This window comes from Papio anubis, chromosome 18 (assembly GCF_008728515.1).
Source record: "Papio anubis isolate 15944 chromosome 18, Panubis1.0, whole genome shotgun sequence".
Lineage (NCBI taxonomy): Eukaryota > Metazoa > Chordata > Mammalia > Primates > Cercopithecidae > Papio > Papio anubis.
The window spans coordinates 61,294,194-61,316,065 of NC_044993.1; the positions used below are offsets into that span (position 1 = coordinate 61,294,194).

The following is a 21,872-nucleotide window of genomic DNA, read 5'->3' on the forward strand; positions in this document are numbered from 1 at the left end:
AATATACAGGACCATTGTGACCTGGTGCCTCTCTTTCCTATATTCCAGTCAGGGTTGTGGAATAACCATTTTCTTGCTTACTGCAACCTCAGCCTCCCGAATAGCTGGGATTACAGGCACCCACCACCACGCCTAGCTAATTTCTGTATTTTTAGTAGAGATGGGGTTTCACCATGTTGGCCAGGCTGGTCTCAGATTCCTGACCTCAAGTGATCTGCCCACCTGAGCCTCCTAAAATGCTGGGATTACAGGTGTGCCTGGCCTAGGAATAGCCATTCTTAATCTTGTTGAAGTCAGTGACACTATGGCCAAATCCCTGGCCAGGCCCTATTCCAAGAAGGTGCACATTGCTTAAAGGCAAAGCTAAGACCTTCTGGTGCAGAAGGGAGCAGTTAAAAGGGACTTGGGATATCATTGTAATATTTCATTTCTTTTTTTAAAAAATGTAAAGGTAGATCTTGCAAGATGTTAATATTTATTATCTCTGGGTGGTGGCATTATGAATGTTACATTACTCTTTTGTAATTACTGTATCTTTTAAATTTCTCAAAACATGAGAAAAGAATAATATTATAAAAAGGATCCCTGTAGTGGAGTGTGAGTACAGGTCAAGAGTTGGCAAACAGTTTCTGTAAAGGGCCTGATTAAATAGTTTAGGTTTTGTGGGACAAGAGGCAAAATTAAGGGTATGATACAGGTACTTACATAGTCCTAAATGCAGCCATTTATGATAGAAATGTAAGAAGCATTCTTAGCTCACAGGCCCCATCAGAAAGCGGGCAATGGGCTTTGGTTTGCCAACCCGTGGTGTAGGTACTAAATCAGTCACCACTGATGCTTATTTTTAAAGATCATAGTTACAGAGCCCTCAGTTCTTTTCAAAAAAAATTATGCCACTGTACATTTTCTGCACTTAAATCTTCAGCCACATGTAAAAGGCCACAATCTAAATCAAAGGGAGGAAGAGATTGTCTTTGTTTTCAGTTGCCAACATTTTGGGTGTTTTAGTAAGTGACACTCTGCCTCTCATGTCTGTCGTCTGGTTCTCACTTCCAAATTGCCTCCAAGTTGTCATACAGACGTGGCAACAGGGTTACTAAGCCACCTTTCCTGTCCCAGCGTCCTCCCCTCTCTGATGAGGAATGTGCCACAGCACTCACTACCTTTGGACCTATGCGTGCCTTGGTCCTACTGAAGGCAAGAGGGTTGGGAAACCAATTTCACAGGCGTAGAAACGATGCAAGAAGCTTATTGACAAAACTGTATTCTAATGGAGTCTCACTGAATCCCACCCTGACATGGAAACCCTCTGCGGCCTCTCGGATAACAGGGGAACTCTGTTATTTTGTAGGAGTTTCCAAAGGCCAACTTACATAGTGTTTGTTCACAAATGGATTCTTGGACATGGTGGCTCATGCCTCTAGTCCCAGCTCCTAGGGAAGCTGAGGGAGGAAGATCACTTGAGCCCAGGAGTTCATGACCAGCCTGGGCAAGATAGTAAGACCCCATCTCAAAAATAAACATATATAATTAATAAACAAGCAATCTTCAAAACAAATGGATTACTGGCCACCCCAAAAGGAGAGTGACTGTTCTAACAAGTATAGGATAGTATCAGTAGCATCAGTTCCTTTGGGCTGTGCAGAATAGGAAACTCCCATCACCCAACTCAGAAAATAAGGAAGTTCTTTGGACAGAGGGCCACAGGTGGCTCAGGCGTTTGGCTTGGCTGAATGCATGAGCAGGATCTCTCTGCACACCTGCTGTGCTTCTCCCTGTCATGACCCATTCCTTAGGCTGGACCTCTCAGCTGGCTGATACACTTCTGCACGTCACATTAACACTTGACAACCCCAGAGGAAGAAAGGGGGACTTTTTACAAGAAACATAACCTTTCTCAGATGCCCCGGTAACTTCCTCCCACATCTCCGTATCTAGACCTGGGCTCCTGCCTAGACCCCGAGTGGCCGTGGGAGGAGAATTGTCATAGCTGCGTCCATCCTGGTTTGGGGAATGAAGTTGGTGGTCTCCCTGAGCAGGACATTGCCCAGAAGAAAATCAGGAGGAAAAGGGAGGGTGTGGATATTGAGAGGCAACCAGCACTGTCTCCAAAGGCAAGAAAGAAAAATGCCTTTGTCCACACTTTATTTCAAACACAGTCCCAAGAAGCATCGGTCCCTGGTGTACAATGGTGATTGTGCCAGGGGTTTAAACGCATTACGACTGAAACTCACAATAGCCTCCTGAGGCTATTATTATTACTGTTATTATTATTATTTTCTTTATTTATTTTTATTTTTTATTTTTTTTTGAGAAGGAATCTAGCTCTGTCACACAGGCTTGAGTGCAGTGGCAGGATCTCGGCTCACTGCAACCTCCGCCTCCTGGGTTCAAGCGATTCTCCTGCCTCAGCCTCCCGAGTAGCTGGGATTACAGGTGCCCACCACCACACCTGGCTAATTTTTGTATTTTTAGTAGAGATGGGGTTTCACCATGTTGGCCAGGCTGGTCTCAATCTCCTGACCTCAGGTATCTGCCCACCTCAGCCTCCCAAAGTGCTGGGATTGCAGGCGTGAGCCATCGTGCCCAGCTAAGGTATCCATTATTGTCCCCTTTTTAAAACTGAGGAAACAGTATACAGTGAGGTGCAGTCCCTTGTCTTTTGGCATTTAAGTAACAGACAGGATCCAGAGTCGGTGCTTGTTCCGCTGTCTCCGATTTCCACCCTCTTGTGAATATGGTCTCCTTTTGTAAGGAACATGGCAGTTCTTTTGTAAAATCAGAAAATATGGAAACTCTCCCTTCCCTTTGATAATATTGACAAAGGGGCGATTTGGGTTTCTCCTCCAGGATAACTCCTAAAGTATAGCTTCTGAGTTGCCGTAAGTTTCATTTATTCATTCACTGTCCATCCATCCATCCATCCATCTCTCCATTCATTCGTTTATCCAGCAGTCACAGAGCAGCCACTCTCTGCTGTTCATCCTGGGGATGAGTATTCAGTTAAACACACGTGGCCTCTGCCCTTAAGGAGCTCATAGACCAGTAGGGGAAACCAAGGTGGGAGCCAGAAATCAGGGCAAAAGTAAAAGAATGTGCAAGGAGGATGAAGAAGGAGCCCTGTCCAGCTTCACCAGGGATGTTTTTCCATTGGAGGAAAGGAATGAACAGGGTCTTGAAGAATGAGTAAGAGTTCATCAGGCAGACCTGGGCAGAAAGAGGGCACAACATGGGCGAGACTGGAGCCACAAAATAGCTCATCCGGTGCCGGCACTGGCGCTGGAGTTGCTCAGTGACTGGAGTAGGCTCAAGCGGAGACATTGTGTTTGATCAGGACCTTAAGGTGATGGGAACCCTCAAATTTTACTTGATGAAGTGGCACAAGTGGGTTTTGCTTTTAAAAAAAGGAATTGTAGAGATGGGGTCTCGTTTTGTTGCCCAGGCTGGTCCCGAGCTCCTGGGCTTAGGTGATCCTCCAACCTCAGCCTCCCAAAGTGCTGGGATTACAGGCATGAGCCACTGGGCCCGGGTTTTGCATTTTAGAAAGATGGCTCTGCTCAGTTTTACCCGGATGCATTTTCTCTGCTTTCCTTCCTTACAGAGCAGGTTTTGTTCAGGGCACTAGCATGGCAGGCTGAAACACTCCTTCTCCAGACCCCCATGCAGCTGTGTGTGGCTGCATGACCTAGTTCAGGGGTTTAGCAAGTGGGGCTTCCAAAAAAGCTTTTTGTTGGCCCTTACCTCTTCTTCCACCTTGGAACTTGGACCCAGTGCCTGGAAGCCCTGCAGCCATCTTGTGATCTTGAGAATAGAAGCTACAAACTGAGGAAGGCAAAACAGAAAGATGGAAGGAGGCTGGATCCTTAATGAAATCCTGGAGAGGCTGCGCCCTCCCTGGACTGCTTACCTCCTCTTTTTATGGGGTAGAATCATAGTTAAGCACAAATACAGCCTTTACTTTTTAAAGCCACCATAGCCACTGACAGCTGAATATCATACAGGAGATCAGGCAACCAGGAAGATCACACTGAGGATGGAGCGGAGATGGGGGTAAGCATGTTCAGGCAGACAGGTCAACAGGACGCATGGACCAGGCGGAGGAAGGGAGTCTCAGGGTGACTCCCGCAGGCTTGGGTTGGATGACTTCATGGTGCTCCAGTTAAACCCACACGAGTCGGGGTGGGCATTGGGGCAAAAGAAGTAAGTGGGTTGAGTTTGCAGGGCTTGCAAGGATGTCCAGAAGAGAGGTCCACGAAGCCTAGGAACCCATTGTTGGCTGGGAAATGATTCTGAATTTTTGGCAGGTGGAGGTGGTTGAGGTTATAGCAGAAGCGGTGGTCATCAGTGAGAGGGAAAAGGACGAGAGAATGGACAGAGCCCAGGGAAGGCCACCATTGAAAGGGCTTGTGGAAGCCAGGGATGTATGCAGGAAGAATAAGCTGTTAACTGAAGGAGGAAGTGCCTCGAAGCCCAGGGGTAAGGAAAAGTGCACAAATTAGTTAATGTGTGTTCTTTAAGGGATCATTGCCTGATCAGAATTTTTCTTGCCGCAGTTATTCAGACGGAATCTGACTTACCCATGGTTCTCATGTTCTGATGGCTGCAGTACCCCCTTCTTGGCTTTCCCTGGCTCAAGTCAGAGGCAGAGCACTTTCTCCCTAGCAAATTTCATCTTGAACAAATTCTGCAAAACATTTTCCTTCCGTGGCTGGCCGCCACCTCTGTCTACCTCCCTCGAGTATTTTTGGATGGATTTCCAATTTGATACATGAACATTCTGTCAGTCAAAACAATCTTTTTAATGAGCCTCTTGTCCTGACAGCTGTGTTTAAGGTAGGGTATGGAAATCTAGAAAATTGTCCATTCTGGATTGAAACCTTAATGTGTGCCCCACGGTCCACTTCACACGCAAGCTGCCATCTTCTTTTAAAAATAAAGAGGAAATTATGAACAGTGAGAAAGATGTAATTTGTGCAAATGAAAAGAAAAAGATCTTCTGATCAGATACTTAGAGAAGGATGAGAGGAAAGTATAATTATTGAGTGCTGCCCGAGTACAAGACACGCAGCTTCCTGCTGTGCCACCCAGGGCGTGTCTCTGATTCTCACTTATCTTCCCAGTGGCCCTGGGAGTGGTGGATACTAGTCTTGCCTTCCAAATGAGGAAACTTGGGTTCACATATGTTGCTGCACATGCCACACCTACACAGCTCAGCAACAGTAGAACTGAGGTTCAAGCCTGAGGCTCCCAACCTCTAGCTCCCACCCCAGGCTGCCACTGGTTTTCTGACAACCAAATATTAGTATTAACAAAATGCAGCCCTCCTCTTGCATATTCTACAGGTTTTGAATCTGTAAGTCATCAGGAAGGGGAAAAAATAAAAAGTTGAGCATAACCCCCCTTGTAGAAAAGTAACAAAGGGGCTGGGCGCAGTGGCTCATGCCTGTCATCCCAGCACTTTTGGGAGGCCAAAGTGGGCAGATCACCTGAGTTCAGGAGTTTGAGACCAGCCTGGCCAACATCGCAAAATCCCACCTCTACTAAAGATACAAAAATCAGCTGGGCGTGGTGGTGGGAACGTGTAATCTCAGCTCCTCAGGAGGCTGAGGCAGGGAGAATTGCTTGAACCCAGGAGACACAAGTTGCAGTGAGCCAAGATCACGCCACTGCACTCCAACATAGGCGACAGAGCAAGACGCTGTCTCTAAAAAGTAGTAAACGGCAGTGAGTCTCGGGGTGGAGGAGCGTAACTAATCCTTGAGTACAGGGTAGGGAGGTGATGCTCTGCTGTAATCACACTCGCAAGGCTGTGGACTCAAGAGGGCAGCCAGACGCCTCCAGGCCGTGGAGAGTAGTTATTTCCCAATACTGCTCTTTGCCCTGCAGCATGAGAGCACATCCACGTGCCCTTTTTAATTCTAAGTGGGATGCAGATGTGGTGGGTGGAAGTGGGAGACGTCACGTTATGCACAGGGATGTGGGCCCCCCTCAGCTGCCTCCAGGTGTTGGTGTGATGCCTGTGACCGCTGAACCTCTTCCATCCGCTCTCAAACTTTTTGCAGCAGGACTCCTTCCGTCCTGATGAAGCTGAAAATGCACAGCCCTAGGTGTTTTCCAGGCCACTTCTGTGCCATCCCCATCTCCCACATTGTGAGTTTTAATTAAGAGGAACTTTGAAAAGGGAAGAATATAACTTTTGTGGATCATTAATCAGGTGAGGTAAGAAAAGTATAATTTACATGGTGTCTTAGTTCTTTTTGTGCTGCTATAACAGAATACCTGAGCCTGGGTAATTTATAAAGAACAGAGATTGATTTCTTTCAGTTCTGGAGGTGGGGAAGTCCAAGGTCAAGGGGCTGCGTCTGGTGAGGGCCTTCTTGTTGGGGCATCCCTGACAAGAGTGAGGAGGAAGGGGGCCTGGCCAAATTTATCCTCTTTTTAAAATTAGGAAGCCAGTTCTGTGATGACAGCATTAATACATTCATGAGGACAGAGCCCTCGTGACCTAATCATCTCTTAAAGGTCCACCTCCCAATGCTGTTACACTGGGGTTTAAGTTTATAACACTTAAACTTTGGGGGACACATTGAAATCATAACGCATGGCTCTTCTTTAGGGGAGGAAACGGGGGTGGGGGAGGAATCCTTAAAGAAATCTCTTCAGGTTTTAGAGTATGAGCCTGCTTTAGGTAAAGGTCATTTTAACAACTGGGCCATTGCTTCCTACCCAAGCAAAACATTAAAAAGAGAGAAAGAGGAAGAGAATCTCAAGAGGAGGCTAAGAATCCTAAGACAAGCCAGATGCTTCATATCACATAGATCAGACATGTGAGCAAATGCCTGAAATGACCAAGTGTATAGGTGTTAATGTCACACCCATAAGAGGAGATGAGGCTTGAACCCAGGTTTCCAGCAGGGTTCAGCCCAGGAGCACCTGGACCCATCACAGTGAAATATTTGAGAGGCTCAGCTCCAGAAGGAGATATTGCCCCCACAACCCACCCCAGGTCTCACAGGGGCAGAGCTGCTTGACTTGGGCACTCCGTAGCCCGAGAGTGTCTCTCTTCTCATGCTGATGATACAGCAAGCAGGAGTAGATGGGCTTCTCCCCCAAGACCCAGGTCAGAGGGGCTCTGCAGATAAGACTCCTTCTTCCCTGGATCTGTTTCTGCCCACTGAGTCCCGGATGCTGTCTGAGAAGCTGTAGTAACTATGTGTGTCCCCATGCATGTGAGTAGTCCTTAGAGGGCTGAAAGGCTCTGAACTCTCCTGAGCTCCCAGTTTACAGTATTTGTATTATTAAGATATAGAAAGATCATCCGACAACCTAGATTTTACATAGCAGTGTAGGGACAGAGGGAAAGCTTTTGGTCCACCTTCTGAAGGTTCACTGTGGAAATGAACTGACAGTGAACAGGTGATCAGGAAAAACATGCGTACAGATGTATGAATGTGCTGAACTTGAGAGCCATTCAAAATATGAGACTCAAGGGGCAAATGGTTGAAGCTTATATACCCTCTTCATAGGGGAGAGGGAGATGGGAGAAATGTAGGCAATTTTGAGGAGTCATAAATGATTTTTAGGGGAATTGAATGGGCCTAGGAAGCAGACATTATCTTGTAAATGATTCTTTTAGGAAACTGAATGGGACTGGCAAGTTATAGGAAGGTAAGAGACAGAACTGCATTGTGAACAAAGGTTGTCTTATCATGTAGATAAAGTCTCCCACATAATCTCTTGGAGCTACCCTCAGAAGAATGGAAGAAAAGCCTGTCTGGGCATGGTGATGACTTTTAGTCTCTTCTCTTCTCCATTGGCTAATCTTTCTCAGTTATTTGATGAGATTCCTAGGGAGGGATTCTTAAGATAATTGCATTTCTTTTAGAAAGAAATCTCCTTAGTCAGATAAGGAAATTCCAGAGAGAGAGTCTGTCACTGCTGTTGAGGAGGGAAGGTCAGAGAGACCTTGAGGCTGCTGCTTTAGTTCAGCACATCAAAGTGCCATGTTTTCGGGTACCATTTCTGAGCCCCAACACCAGAAATACAGTTTTCAGGACATTAGTGAGTAGCTCTGAAATAGGGCAGCATATCCTGAATGGAATAAGTAAAAGATCCATTGTCGAATATATAAAAGCAAGTTGCAAATCTATATGTAGCCTATTCCATTTTTGTGAGATTTTATGTATGTATATATGTTTCTTTAGATCTATATCTAACATATGTATAGTAGTATACACATTTAAATTATCTGGAAAATACACACTAAAATCCTAAAATAGGAACACGGATTTCAAGAAATTTCCTTCCTCCCACTTTCTTTTGTTTGATATTCTGTATTTTTACAACATTTGGGTTTAATTTTAGCAAGTATGCATTGTGTTTGTTTTTGTTTTCACATTTTATTTGGAAATATTTTCAAGCTTACAGAAAAGATGCAAGAAAAGGAATAGTAAAAGGAATGCCTACCTACTCTTAACATACACGTCCAACCATAGTAAGTCCTGTGAACGTGCTTTGTTCTGAGAAAGATGAAAGGGATTATCCAGCATGAAAAAAGAACGGAGAGGATAGCAGTTACTTGGAAGTTCTGGATAAACAGATCCTTATTTTAGGTCCTCCTGAGGATTTTTGCTTTTAATCTTTTCAAGGCTTGTGTGAGATCACCAAAGAATGAGTTCTCATTGATCAAAGTCTCAAATCCTTGTTGGGTATTTAAGTTGATTATGTTTTTCTGAAGAATAATTTGGCAGTCATATCAAAAGTCTAAAAAGTAGGAATATGAAAACTAAATTTATAGCCAACAAGAAAAAGAGTGACTATTTTCACCATTACTTTTTAACGTTATATTGGAGATCCTAACTATTGCAAAAAGCAAGAGAAAGAAATAAGAGACATAAAGATAAGAAGTAAAATGACCTATTTGCAGATGATATGATTTTTTTTTTAACTTAGAAAATCCCAGGAGTCTACCAAATAATTACTAGAATGAATAAATGAATTTAGCAGGGTCTCAGGATACAAGGTTAATAGACAAAAATAATTGCATTTTTTATATAGTATCAGCAAGCAATTGTTAAGTGAAATTGCAAAAATAATTCAGTTTACAATAGCATCATAAAACATGAAATACCTAGGAATAACAAAGGATGTCCAAGACCTCTGCCTCTACAAAACATTTTAAAAGACCTAAGTAAATGGAAAGATAGACCATATTCATGGATTACAGGGCCAATGTTAATATGGCATTTTCCCCTGGGTTGATCGATAGATTCAACAAAATCCCAATCAAAATTATAGCAGTTTTATTATTTGTAGAAATCAGCATGCTGATGGTAAAATTTCTGTGGAAATGCAGGGTACCTATAATGGCCAAAACAGTTGAATTAGATCTGAGTTACTTTTTTAGATGGAAGGATGTAGACACTTTTAAAGTAGATATAGAAGTCTCTTTCTGACCATGAGGACAGATGCTCTTACTTATAGAATAGTTGACCTTTTTTGTGTTCACTAGCACAATTCACTTGCCTCCCTTGTTTGAAATGGCCGGGCGCGGTGGCTCAAGCCTGTAATCCCAGCACTTTGGGAGGCCGAGACGGGCGGATCACGAGGTCAGGAGATCGAGACCATCCTGGCTAACATGATGAAACCCCGTCTCTACTAAAAATACAAAAAACTAGCCGGGTGAGGTGGCGGGCGCCTGTAGTCCCAGCTACTCCGGAGGCTGAGCCAGGAGAATGGCGTAAACCCGGGAGGTGGAGCTTGCAGTGAGCTGAGATCCGGCCACTGCACTCCAGCTCGGGCTACAGAGCAAGACTCCGTCTCAAAAAAAAAAAAGAAAAGAAAAGAAATGGCATTCGTGGTTTTATAAATGAAACTACAAGTTACTGTTTCCTTTGTTGTTACTGTTTTTCAATTTTTATTTTTGAGAAGCACAGAAACTTTCAGATTTTTGAAGAGTCAAGAACTCTTGGCTGAACTTACCCAAATGTATTATTTTTAATGGTATGCTTTATTAGTGAGGGTGGCCTTCCTCCTGTTTTTGTAAATAATGTTTTATTGCATCACAGCCTTACCCACAAACTTATATACTTTCTATGGCTGCTTTCACACTACAAAGGAAAGCAGAGTTGAGTAGTCGTGACAGAGACCGCATGGCCCACAAAGGCTAAAATATTTATTATCCAGACCTTTCTGGAAAACGTTTGCTGACGTGGGTCAATTAAGTTAGAAGTGATCCTCAAAAGAAGTTCCATGAAAATGTCTTTAAGATCCCATGCTAGTTCACGGGATTTGGGGATGATAGGGTTTGAATCAGTGAAAGGCTGAAGCTGGAAGTGATGGGATGCTTTGATGCTTACCATGAGAAGGGAGACACATACACGACCGTGGCACTTTCTTTTTTCTCTTTTTGAGACAGAGTCTCGCTCTGTCACCAAACTGGAGTGCAGTGGCACGAGCTCAGCTCACTGCAGCCTCCGCCTCCCAGGTTCAAGTGATTCTCGTGCCTCAGCCTCCCAAGTAGCTGAGATTACAGGTACACACCACCACATCCACATCCACATTTCTATATTTTTAGTAGAGATGGGATTTTGCCATGTGTGTCAGGTTGGTCTCAAACTCTTGACCTCAAGTGATCCTCCCGCCTCGGCCTCCCAAACTGCTGGGATTACAGGCATGAGCCACTGCGCCCAGCCAACCATGGCACTTTTTGTAAGTCATTCCATTTCGGCCAGTGTGTAGCCCCATGCAGCCCTCTGGCCCGCCTTTCCCCGCCCTCGCCTGTCCTCCAGCCAAGCCAGAATCTGAACTGGAATTCTGGTACCACCCACCAGCTGACCTTCAGTCGTGTCCTCTGGGAAATGTGCAGGAGTTTCTTGATGTTGGATGTCAGGAGGATTAAAAATGCTGAAGGGGAAATTCGGACGCCCAGCAGGTGCCAGTGTGCAGGAGCCTTTACGTTTGGTGCCTGCTGCTTCCTGGGCACACTTGACTCTCTTCACTCACTCGTGATATTCCCCTCACCTGATGTGTCTTTACCTCCACTTGGCAGGTGTTTTAGTGCTGACTCTGGGGACAGACTCCTGGGTTCAGATCCCGCCGTGCCACTTACAGGCTGAGTTAGGCAAACTACTGAACATCTCTAAATCGGATAAAAAAATCACAGGTAATAACCACACCTCCTTCATGGAGAAACTGTGGCAATTAAATGAGCTAAAAACAAGTGAAGTGCATAGAACAATGTCTAGACAGATAATGAACACTCCATAAATACTGTTATCATCATTATTGTTATTACCATCATAATATGATCCCCCCTCAGGCCTCAGGTCAGACATGAGCAGAGAACTAGGAGAAATTAAGGATGTGTTTAGGTCAGAGCCACCCCCTCCAGGAAGCCTTCTTACAGGGCCTATGGCACCGTGATCTTTGGCACTTTGCACCTCTGAGATGGTGGACAGAGCCTGTGCTTCTGAATTGGCCTTGTCCAAGTATACATCTTAGCTATGTGCATCCAGGCAGGTCACTTAACCTGTCTGCCTCATTCCCTCATCTGCAAAAGGGGATGATATCTTCCTCGTCAGGGTCCTCATTCGGCTTGAGTGAGATGATGCGGGTGCAAAATGCAGCTCATAGATGTCCAGTGAATAAAACGCTGCTGAATGATGTCGATTTCTGCGTTTTGTTATGAGTAGCTCTTTCTGTGACTGCCTGGCTGTAGACCTCGAGTTCTTGATTGCTGGGAATGGTTGGTCCCACCACACTCCGTAATACCTGGCACCAGGAGGGAGCTCAACAAATGTTTATGGCCTCAAACTAACTGAAGAAACAACCTCCCACCTTACCCGGATCCCCTTCCACCGTGTCCCCTGGCAGTCCTGGGCCACAGGCATTGGGTCACTGGGGAAGATATATACCAGGGAAATTCTGATGAGAGTGAGTAAATATGCTGGAATCTAGAATTCCCCAATTGACAGCACAAAGTGAAGAACCTTTTCCTGAATGAGTCAGGTGGGGCTTAACCACGACTTCGTATTCCCAACCTGCACCTCCCAAACCCACTTAAGAAATATCTGTCTCTTCCCTTTTGCCCCCTGGCCACTCCTGGCCAGAATCTCTTATCTCAAAGCCAGCTACGGAAATTCTTTACCGGCAGGAGGGATTATTTATACCTACTTTCTGTACATTTACACCAAACCTTTCCTTTTTTAGTTTTCCATTTCTCTCCCTCTTTTTTATTTGTGTGACATATTTCCCTATCACTGAGGCGGAATAAAGTCAGTGTGAGTGATGCTTTGCAGTGCAGTTTTCACTGTTATCACTGACAGCGTAAAGCTGGATCACATTTTCACAAATATAGTCTCATTCAGGATAAAAGTAAAAGCTATCCAATTGGAGTGTGTTTACACTTTCAGGTCTAAGCCCCAACACCAAGGCATTAAAGAAATCCAGTGTTTAGTATCGGAATTGTACTGGGTTGCATCTCAATTTCCTGATTGATTTGAAGCAAGTTTCCAATATTAGAATATTACGTTATACAGAGACTGTGTCCCAATCCTCTGATTGATTTGAAATGAACTTGAATCAAGATAACTTAAAAATAGCTTTTATAGTGTCTTCATGACTTAATACTGTGGAGAAAAAAAAAAAAATACGAAAGCTAATGCCACAGAAGTCGTCCTCTGTTGATGCAGTGGCTGCCTTTGCTGGAAATTCTTCTGGCAGTAATTTAAAAAGATGCCTGTCATCTCCTTACAGCAGTTCATAATTCAAAAACAATCTATATGTAATACTCAATTAAGGAACCATAGAGGCATGTCAGCCACAGATGACTGATGCACAGGCTGAGTGGAAATTCTGCCCAACTCTTGAAAACACCACTAAAATCAATCCCCCGTCAGGGAAACCAAGATTTATTAATACATTCCTTACCTCCATCGAGTTGTGAATCAATGCTTCCCTATCAAAAGCTAATAGAAAGCTGAGATAGGTGAAACTTCTTACAGGTCCTTGTGGCCCGTTGGCAGGAAAGGGACAGGATTATAACTCGGAGAGAGGCTGCGTGTTGCAGAGCTGGACTGCCGTGCTGTGTGCCCCCCTTCCAGCAGTGAGCAGCTGGCCCTGCCCTGGAGAAATCCTCCTGGGTGGGGCGATGATGAGCTTGGTACCAACACCCATGCTCCCCCCAGACCTGTGCCACCCATGAGATGGGCTGTCATTATTATTCATTGTACAAATAAGGAAATACAAACTCATGGAGGTCAGTAATGGGTCCAAGGTCCCAAAGCAGAATGGGCTCTGATGTCTGAGTACACCGAGTTCCGATCCTCGATGCCCTGTTGTCTAACTGTGTGGCTTCGTGTTTGTTTCTTAACGTCTCTGGGCCTCAGTTTTCTCATCTGTAAAATAGAGATGATGTGAGTCCCTAGGACAGAGGTGCATTGGGAGGATCCAGTAAAACAGGATGAAGGATACAGAGCGCCCCGCTGCTGTGCCACCCCCTTCCAGGCCCCTCCTCCTTTCACTCCACCTGGAGTGGTTGCCCTTACTGGAGCTGGAACTAGGAGAAATATTGCAGGTTCAGAACTTCCGGGCATCCCTGGAGCTGAGAAATAGACTCAGAAACCCCCACGTCTGGAAATTCACCAGGCTTCTTCTGAATCTGGCTCCAACCCAAGAAGTGTCTCCCCCATTTTCCAACTCAACATCTCATCCCTCGTTTCAGACTCCTTGAGCCAGCCAGGAACATGCCAGAGCCTTGAACTCAGCATCAGAACCCAGGAGGACAGAGTTAGTCACATCTTGCGACTTCTGAGACAGACTTTCGTCCCCTGCCTGGCCATCTCTTTGTAAACTCATCACATGGTCATTGCTTGATTTTTTGTCTTGCAGGACCCCAGAAAGCCAAGTTCCTCATTGGAATTGGGGAGAAATCTCTTTTACCAGAAGGAGGTTTTGAACACAACTTTTTTGCTCACTAGTAGTTTCTCTCATCATCATCATCATCATTATTGTTGTTATTATTATTATTATTATTATTTTGAGACAGGGTCTTGCTCTCTTGCCCAAGCTGGAGTGCAGTGGTGCCACCATAGCCCACTGCAACCTCCAACTCTTGAACTCAAGCAATCCTCCCTTCTCAGCGTCCCGAGTAGCTGGAACTACAGGCATGCACCCCCATGCCAGGCTGATTTGATAAATTTTTTTGTAGAGACAGGGTCTTATTTTGTTGCCGAGGCTGGTCTCAAACTCCTGGACCCAAGCGATCCTCTTACCTTGGCCTCCCAAAGTACTGAGATTATAAGTGGGAGCCACTGCACCTGGCCTCATCTTTATTGCTAGTCCTCTTGCAGCATCTTTGCTACTCTAAGAATCCTCCTTTGGTCACATTTTCTCTGACTTAGGACGTTAACAATAATTGGTGAGCCCTGAGGAGCAGATGGAGAGGACATGTATATTACAGAGAAGCGCAGCTGTCCACGGTCTGGGGAAACCGCTCTGAAAGGTCCTCTGGGCACTCGAACAATCACCATTAAATGCTCCCCTCTCTGTTAATGCCAATCAATATGGTGTGAAAATTAAACATAAATGAGTTTTTACAGCTAATTATGACTAATGCAAACTTCTTTCAAAATTGCCAGACATTCTTTCCAGAATAGTACCGTTTACAACTATGAGTTAGGCATGAAGAGCCAAGTCTCATACACATAATTTAGCGTGCAAAGATATAATAATGCTAAGTGCTTACTGTCCAGCCGTTCAGTGTTCCCCCAGGCAGGGCTGATCTCATGCGGTCCCATTTGAGCCACAGACTGGCTTTGAAACCCCAGGAAAGCTACAGAGGAAGCAGTCATTTCCACCGCCCCTTGAGTCTGTACGATGGGAGCCTTTCAGTTCTCTATTTATGGCGAGGACCCATCGGGCGCCCAACCCAGCTGCAACCTGAGAACCGCACAGTTTGTGCTCTGGAGTGACAGTGGCTGCATCTTGTCATGCCAGCCTGCCCTGTTCATGTTGCCCTAATTTTTCTTTTTCTTTCTTTTCTTTTTTCTCTTTTCTTTTCTTTCGAGACAGGGTCTCGCTCTGTCACCCAGGCTGGAGTGTAGTGGCACAATCTCGGCTCACTGCAACCTCTGCCTCCCGAGTTCAAGTGAGTCTCCTGCCTCAGCCTCCCAAGTAGCTAGGATTATAGGCGCCTGCCACCACGCCTGGCTAGTTTTTGTATTTTTAGTAAAGATGGGGTTTTGCCATCTTGGCCAGGCTGTTCTCGAACTCCTGACCTCAACTGATCTGCCCGCCTTGGCCTCCGAAAGTGCTGGGATTTCAACCCCCATCACCAGATTAATTTGTGATCGTCATAAGCATTACACTATTGTAATAAGAGAGAATGATGCACCTCTCACTAATCCCACCCCGCCCCCCTCACCTGGAACCACCACTATAAGCAGTTTAATGCCTATGCACACATACCCTCTTAGGTATACATATGCACACACAGGCACACATACCTCTATATGCACACAAACCTAAGGTACACATTATTTTATGCAGGATCACACGATGTTTTTGCAGCAGTGTGCTATACATATTAATGGTATTTGGCACCTTTTGGTGCCAGTACATATAAATTACCTCTTTTTTAAAAATGCACATGCTGTCATTTAACAGATCTTCCATAAACAACCGTTACTAACGGTACTGCGATGCACGTTGAACCATATATTAATGTCCACAGGCACAACACAGATACATCTTTGGGCTTTTCCCTGGGGATTTCTGAAGGATAACCATCTACCAAAATGGTCTTTTTGGGCCAAGGGAACGTACAGTAAAATGTGCGATAGTATTGCTAGATGGCCCCTTGACATGAGTTCTTTCTGTTCAGATTCTAATAGGAAGTAAATGGAATTACAGTCATGTACCATTAGGCAATTTTGTCGTGTTGTAAACATCACAGTGTCCTTATGCAAACTTAGATGGTGTAGTCTACTGCACACCTAGGCTGTGTGCTATAGCCTATGGCTCCTAGACTGCAAACCACGCAGCATGGTACTGTAGTGGATACTGCAGGCAACCATAGCACAATGGTAGGGATTTGTATATCTAGACATAGAGAAGGTACAGTGAAAATACAGCATTATAATCGTACGGGACCACCTTCATATATGGCATCCATCATTGACCAAAATGTCCGTGTGCTGCACGTGACTGTAGCTGTTTCTCTCCACCTGTGGCTGTCTTAAGTCGGGAAGGCTGAATACCCTTCATTTTTGCACCTGAGCTGATCCTTTATGCACCTGAGCTGATCCCCACCTCCCCACAGGTGAATCTCCAATTCCTGCCAGCATAGGTAGCTATAGTCCCAAGAGCTCTCTTTACAGCCCCCCAGAACCCCACTCACCAGAAGCAGAGGCTGTCAGCAGATTCCCTTCCTGCCTTTCTCTTTCTCTCCCCTTGCTCTCCTGTCTCCTCATTTGCTTTCCCTTGCCCCTCTTTACCACCCTTTACCACCATTCTCAATCTCTGTTTCCTTTCTGTTCCCCAGCGTGGACCTAGTAAAAATCATTTAGATCCTGGAACAGAAAAAGGACATTAGGAAAAAACTAAGGGAATCTAATCATGGGCTTTAATTAATGTTAATGTGTCAATATTGGTTCATTAATTGTAACACATGTATTATCCTGATGTGGTGTGTGAATGAATGGGGAAAACGGTAAAGGGGATATGAGAATTCTCTCTATTATCTTTGTGATTTTTCTGTAAATATAAATTGTTCTAAAATTAAAAGTGTATTTTTAAAAATACAGCCAGGCGCGATGGCTCACACCTGTAATCCCAGCACTTCAGGAGGCTGAGGCAGGCAGATCACTTGAGGTCAAGAGTTTGAGACCAGCCTGGCCAACATGGTGAAACCCCATCTCTACTAAAAATACAAAAATCAGCTGGGCATGCTGGCACGTACCTGTAATCCCAGGTACTCAGGAGGCTGAGCCAGGAGAATCACTTGAACCCAGGAGGCGGAGATTGCAGCGAGCCGAGATCGTGCCACTGCACACCAGCCTGGGCATCACAGTGAGACTCTATCTCAAAAAAATATACAAAAAATATATATAATTTAAAAAATAAAAACACATGGATCATTTGCATTTAGTCATTGTATGTGCTTCAGTTCCTCTTGGCTATGACAGTTTCTTACACTTTTCCTTGTTTTCGATGACAGTTTTGAGGAATGCTGGTCAGGTATTTGATATGATGCGTCTCTCTTGGGAATGTGTCTGATGTTTTTCTCTGGATTAGACTGGGGTGATGGATTTGGGGGAGAAAGACCACAGAGGTGAAGTGCCATTTTCATCACATTCATATCAAGAGCACATACTAACCGTGTGACTTACCACTTTTGGTGTTTGTCCAGTTTCTTCACTGTAAATACATTCTTTTCTTTCTTTCTTTTTTTTTTTTTAACCTACTCTTTATACTCTGAACAGAAGTCACAATGCGCAGCCCACACCTAAGGGGTGAGGAAAGATGCTGTACTTCCTAGAGGGTGGGGTGTCTGTGTCATTTTTCTGTTACCCTTCTGTGTGTAGGAGATGTTTCCCCCCTACCATTTATTTATTTATTCAGTAATTTATTATTATGGTCTTGCAAAGTGTTTATTTGTTTGTTTTTAGAGACAAGGTCTCTCTGTCACTCAAACTGGAATGCAATGGCGCAGTCATAGCTTACTGTAGCTTCAAACTTTCAGGCTCAAGCAATCCTCCCACCTCAGCCTCCTGCGTAGCTAGGACCACAGGCATGAGCCACCACACCTGCTAATTTTGTAATGTTTTGTAGAGACGGGGTCTCACTCTGTTGCCCAGGCTGGTCGAACTCCTGGCCTCAAGCGATCCTCTTGGCTTGGCCTCCCAAAGTGCTGGGATTGCAGGCATGAGTCCATGCGCCTGGCCGCCTCAGGGATTTTTTAATACTTTGGGTTATAATTCAACACTAGTTTATTTCGCTACTCAGATTGTTAAGCTTCGGCCATTGGGAATCCTGTCGCTTGATTCCTGTGTCCCTTTGCCATACCCCATCGTTGCAGGGTTTTTGTTTCTGATCACCGCTTTCCTTTCTCGCAACACAAGATGTTCCAGGCTCATCTGTATTTCCTGCTCAGTGCTACAGTAGCCATTTCTCCAAGGAGCCATAGTTCCTTTTATTAGAGAATCCTTACTAGAAAGCCAGATCTGAGTGCTAGGTGCTGTCATTGCTAGTACATGCTTCTAGGGGCTCTCAGCTGACAGAGCAAGGAAGTGAATGTCTATGTACTGGCCTGTGTATATACATATCTATAAATATTTTTATGTGAAACCACAGTGATATTGAGCTAAACATGAATTACCACTGATACCTGCAACTCTAATCCATTATTACCATATGGATCATTTTAGCTTCCTCCTCTTCCTGTAATTTTTTTGCATTTTTTGTTGAGGTATAATTCACATACCATAAAATGTGCTCTTTTGAAGTATCAAATTTAGTCATTTTAATATATTCACAAGGTTGTGCAACCATCACCATGATCTAATTGCAGACCATTTTTACCATTCCACAGAGAAACCCTGCACCTGTCAGCAGTCACTCTCCTGTTCCATCCTTCCCTCGGCCCCTAGCAACCACTGATCTACTTTCTCTATGGATTTTGCTATTCTGGACATTTTATATAAATGGAAGCATACAAGATGGGGCCTTTTGCAAGTGACTTATTTAACTTAGCTTAATATTTTTAAGGTGCATCTACATTGCAGCATGTATCAATGCTTTATGCCTTTTCATGGTTAAATAACATCCCATTGTATGGGTAGACCACATTTTGTTTATCCATCATCAACTGATGGACATTTAGGTTGCTTCCATATTTTAGGGTCTTTTGAAAAATGCTGCTATGAACACTCACCTACAAGTTTTTGCATGGGCAAATGTTTTCTCTTAGATGCATACTTAGGAGTGAAATAGCACAATTATGGTAAATATGTGTTTAACATTTGAGGAGTTGCCAAAATGTTTTCCAAAAGAACTGTACCATTTTACATTCCCACCAGCACTGTATGAAGGTTCTAATTTCTCCAAATCCCTGTGAACACTTGTTGCTTTCCATCTCTTTCATCACAGCCATCCGAGTGGATATGAAGTGGTTACCTCATTGTCGCTATTCGCATTTCCCTAAAGATAAATGATGTTGAGCATCTTGTCACGTGATTATCGGCCATTTGTATATCTCCTTTGAAGAAATGTCTGTTTAAATACGTTCCCGCTTGTTAATTGGGTTGTCTTTTGGTTGAGTTGTAAAAGCTCTTTATGTTTTCTGCATATTAGACCCTGAATGGATACATGATTTGCAAATATTTTCTCCCATTCCATGGGTTGCCTTTTCATTTTTTATGATGTTTTGGGAGCACAAAAGTTGGTAATTTTGATGAAGTTCAGTTTATTTCTTTTTAGTTTGACTGCTATGCTCAGACATTTTAAAGAAATAAGATAACTATACATTTTTTCTTGCAAAGTATCAGGTTATTCAGTATTTTTATCTCCCTTCCAAATATGGCAATAACTTGTATGTGTTTTAATTTTCCACCGAACTCCCTATCCTGACATTTTTGATTTTGTTTCACTTTTAACATTAAAAAATAGGTTTAAAGATAAATCAATAGTTAATTCAGTTTACTAAAATATTGGTGTTTGCTCATCATTATTTTTTTAATATTTCATCCTTTCTTTTGCTGAAGCAATTCTTTCAGTGAAGATTTAGACGTGGTAAACTTTTAGTTTTTATATTCCAAACATGTCTTTTTTTTGCCCTCGAGCTTAAATGATAGTTTAGCTAGGTATAAAATTTGAGGTCCATAGTTATTTGCTGTCAGCATTTAGAAGGCATTACTCTTTGATTCTGTTATTGTTAAGATTCCTGCTATCTGTGTGATTATTTCTTTATAATGTTTTTACTGCAGTTGTCTTTCTATGGTTTTTCTCTTTGTCTTTGCTGTACCACAGTTTCATTGCACCATACATCAGTATGAATTAACTTTCATGTTTCCTGTGTAGTACTTTTATCTGAGGACCTGTGTCTTCCTTATTTCTGGAAAATTTCTGTTATTTCTTCAAATCCTTCTCACTATTATTTTCTCCTTTCTCCTCCACCAACTCCTCTAAACTTCTGCTGATCTTAATCTGTCCTTAGAATTTCTAAATTCAAAGAACTCAAATCAAAAGCGTGTTCCTGTTGCTTGTGTCTGGGCCTCTGTATTGTCTTCTGGTTCCTCAGTTTTACCTCTCAGTTCACTAATTTCCTCTTTGATGTCTAGAATCGATCTCATTTATTTTATTATTTTTCATAGAGATGGGGTCTTGGTACACTGCCCAGGCTAGTCTCATACTCGTGGCGTCAAGCAATTCTTGCACCTCAGCCTCTCAAAGTACAGGGATTACAGGCATGAGCCACCATGCCTGGCCTATCTCATTTGTTGAGGGTTGTTTTTATTTTAAATTTTAGTGGATGCTTCTTTTGTGTCCACTATTTCTAAATGTTCATTACCTCCTATTCTCATTCAATTTATGCCAATGTTGTCTCATAACATCTTTTTATGGGTGTTAGTCCTTTATTAAGGACCCTTTGATGTCTTAAACACATTGATTTGAAATATTTGTCAATTTTAAATAATTAATTTCATCTGGAGTGAATTTATGTTCCCAATTGAAGGGTTCATAGACTATTTTACCACGTGATTTCTTCATGGGCAGCAGAATTTTTAATTGCGGGGTCAATTTGAGTAAGGGGTATTTTTTTGTTTTGTTTTTCCCTCATTCTTTCTCTCTTGGCTAACTTCTGTCTCTCTAGTGGTTTTCATTACCTCTACCCCCACCCCCATTCAGGACCAGGCCTGATAATAGTAGTTTAGGGCCCCACGGTAATATCGGGGAAAACATTTCGGTTCCTAGACTTCAGCTTGTGTCTCTCCTTCCTTCCTAGACTGTCAGGTTGCAATAAGCCTTAGCCCAGTGGTGTGCTGGAGACAGCTCCTACCAACCCATTAGGACCAGTCATTACATTTTAAGGAATGTTGTGAGGTGGTTGTTAAGTGGCATTAATAGTTATATAAACTCAGCATTAAATAGATTATATGAAAAAGCAAAGGTAATAAATACTCAAAACTGATCACTTTGTAATTCTTTTGCTAAATATTCCTGTGATCCATGCTCTTGAGGCTGTTGGCAGCTTTTGTATCTCTGTGGTAGAAACAGATCTGATATACATGTAATGGGCACTACTGGGCATCTCTTCTACATCTGGTTCGATGACATCACCTTGCAACTTGAAATCAGCCGCGACCACAATGGAAGTATTTACACCATGGAAATTGACAAACATGAGAAATCAGGTCTTTAAAAATAATAATAACATGTGAAACATTTACCAGCCTACCACTTCCCCAGCCCCAGGCAGCAGCAGCGTTCTTCAGCCTCCTTCCATAAACAGAGGCACCCACAACAGCCCTTCTTCCAGCAGGGAGCCAGGCTTTATTTTCCCCCTTTTCCCCTGAAAATGCTTTCAGTCTCTGTGATCTTCTAAGAGCTGAACTCCTGGTGACATTTTACTCCCACTCATGACTTTGCCTCTCTGTTTTGTGTCTGGCCGGTAGAGCTATTTGTTTTGTTTTTGAGCCTACCTGTGTCCTTGGGTTTTCTGGTTTACGTTTCATCCATTATGGCTGTTTGGAGCAGAGGGGGTTCATGAAATGCCAAACATGCTCTGCTATCTTAATTAGAATACCATGAACATTATTTTTACTTATTTATTTATTTTGAGATGGAGTCTTGCTCTTGTTGCCCAGGCTGGA

At 43.5% G+C, this 21,872-nt stretch overlaps 1 protein-coding gene across 2 annotated transcripts in view; it reads left to right on the forward strand.

Annotated features, from left to right (window-relative positions):
• Positions 1-21,872, forward strand: part of CPPED1 (calcineurin like phosphoesterase domain containing 1) — a 136,102-nt gene that overhangs the window by 111,610 nt on the left and 2,620 nt on the right. The gene's annotated exons all lie outside the window — the stretch shown is intronic.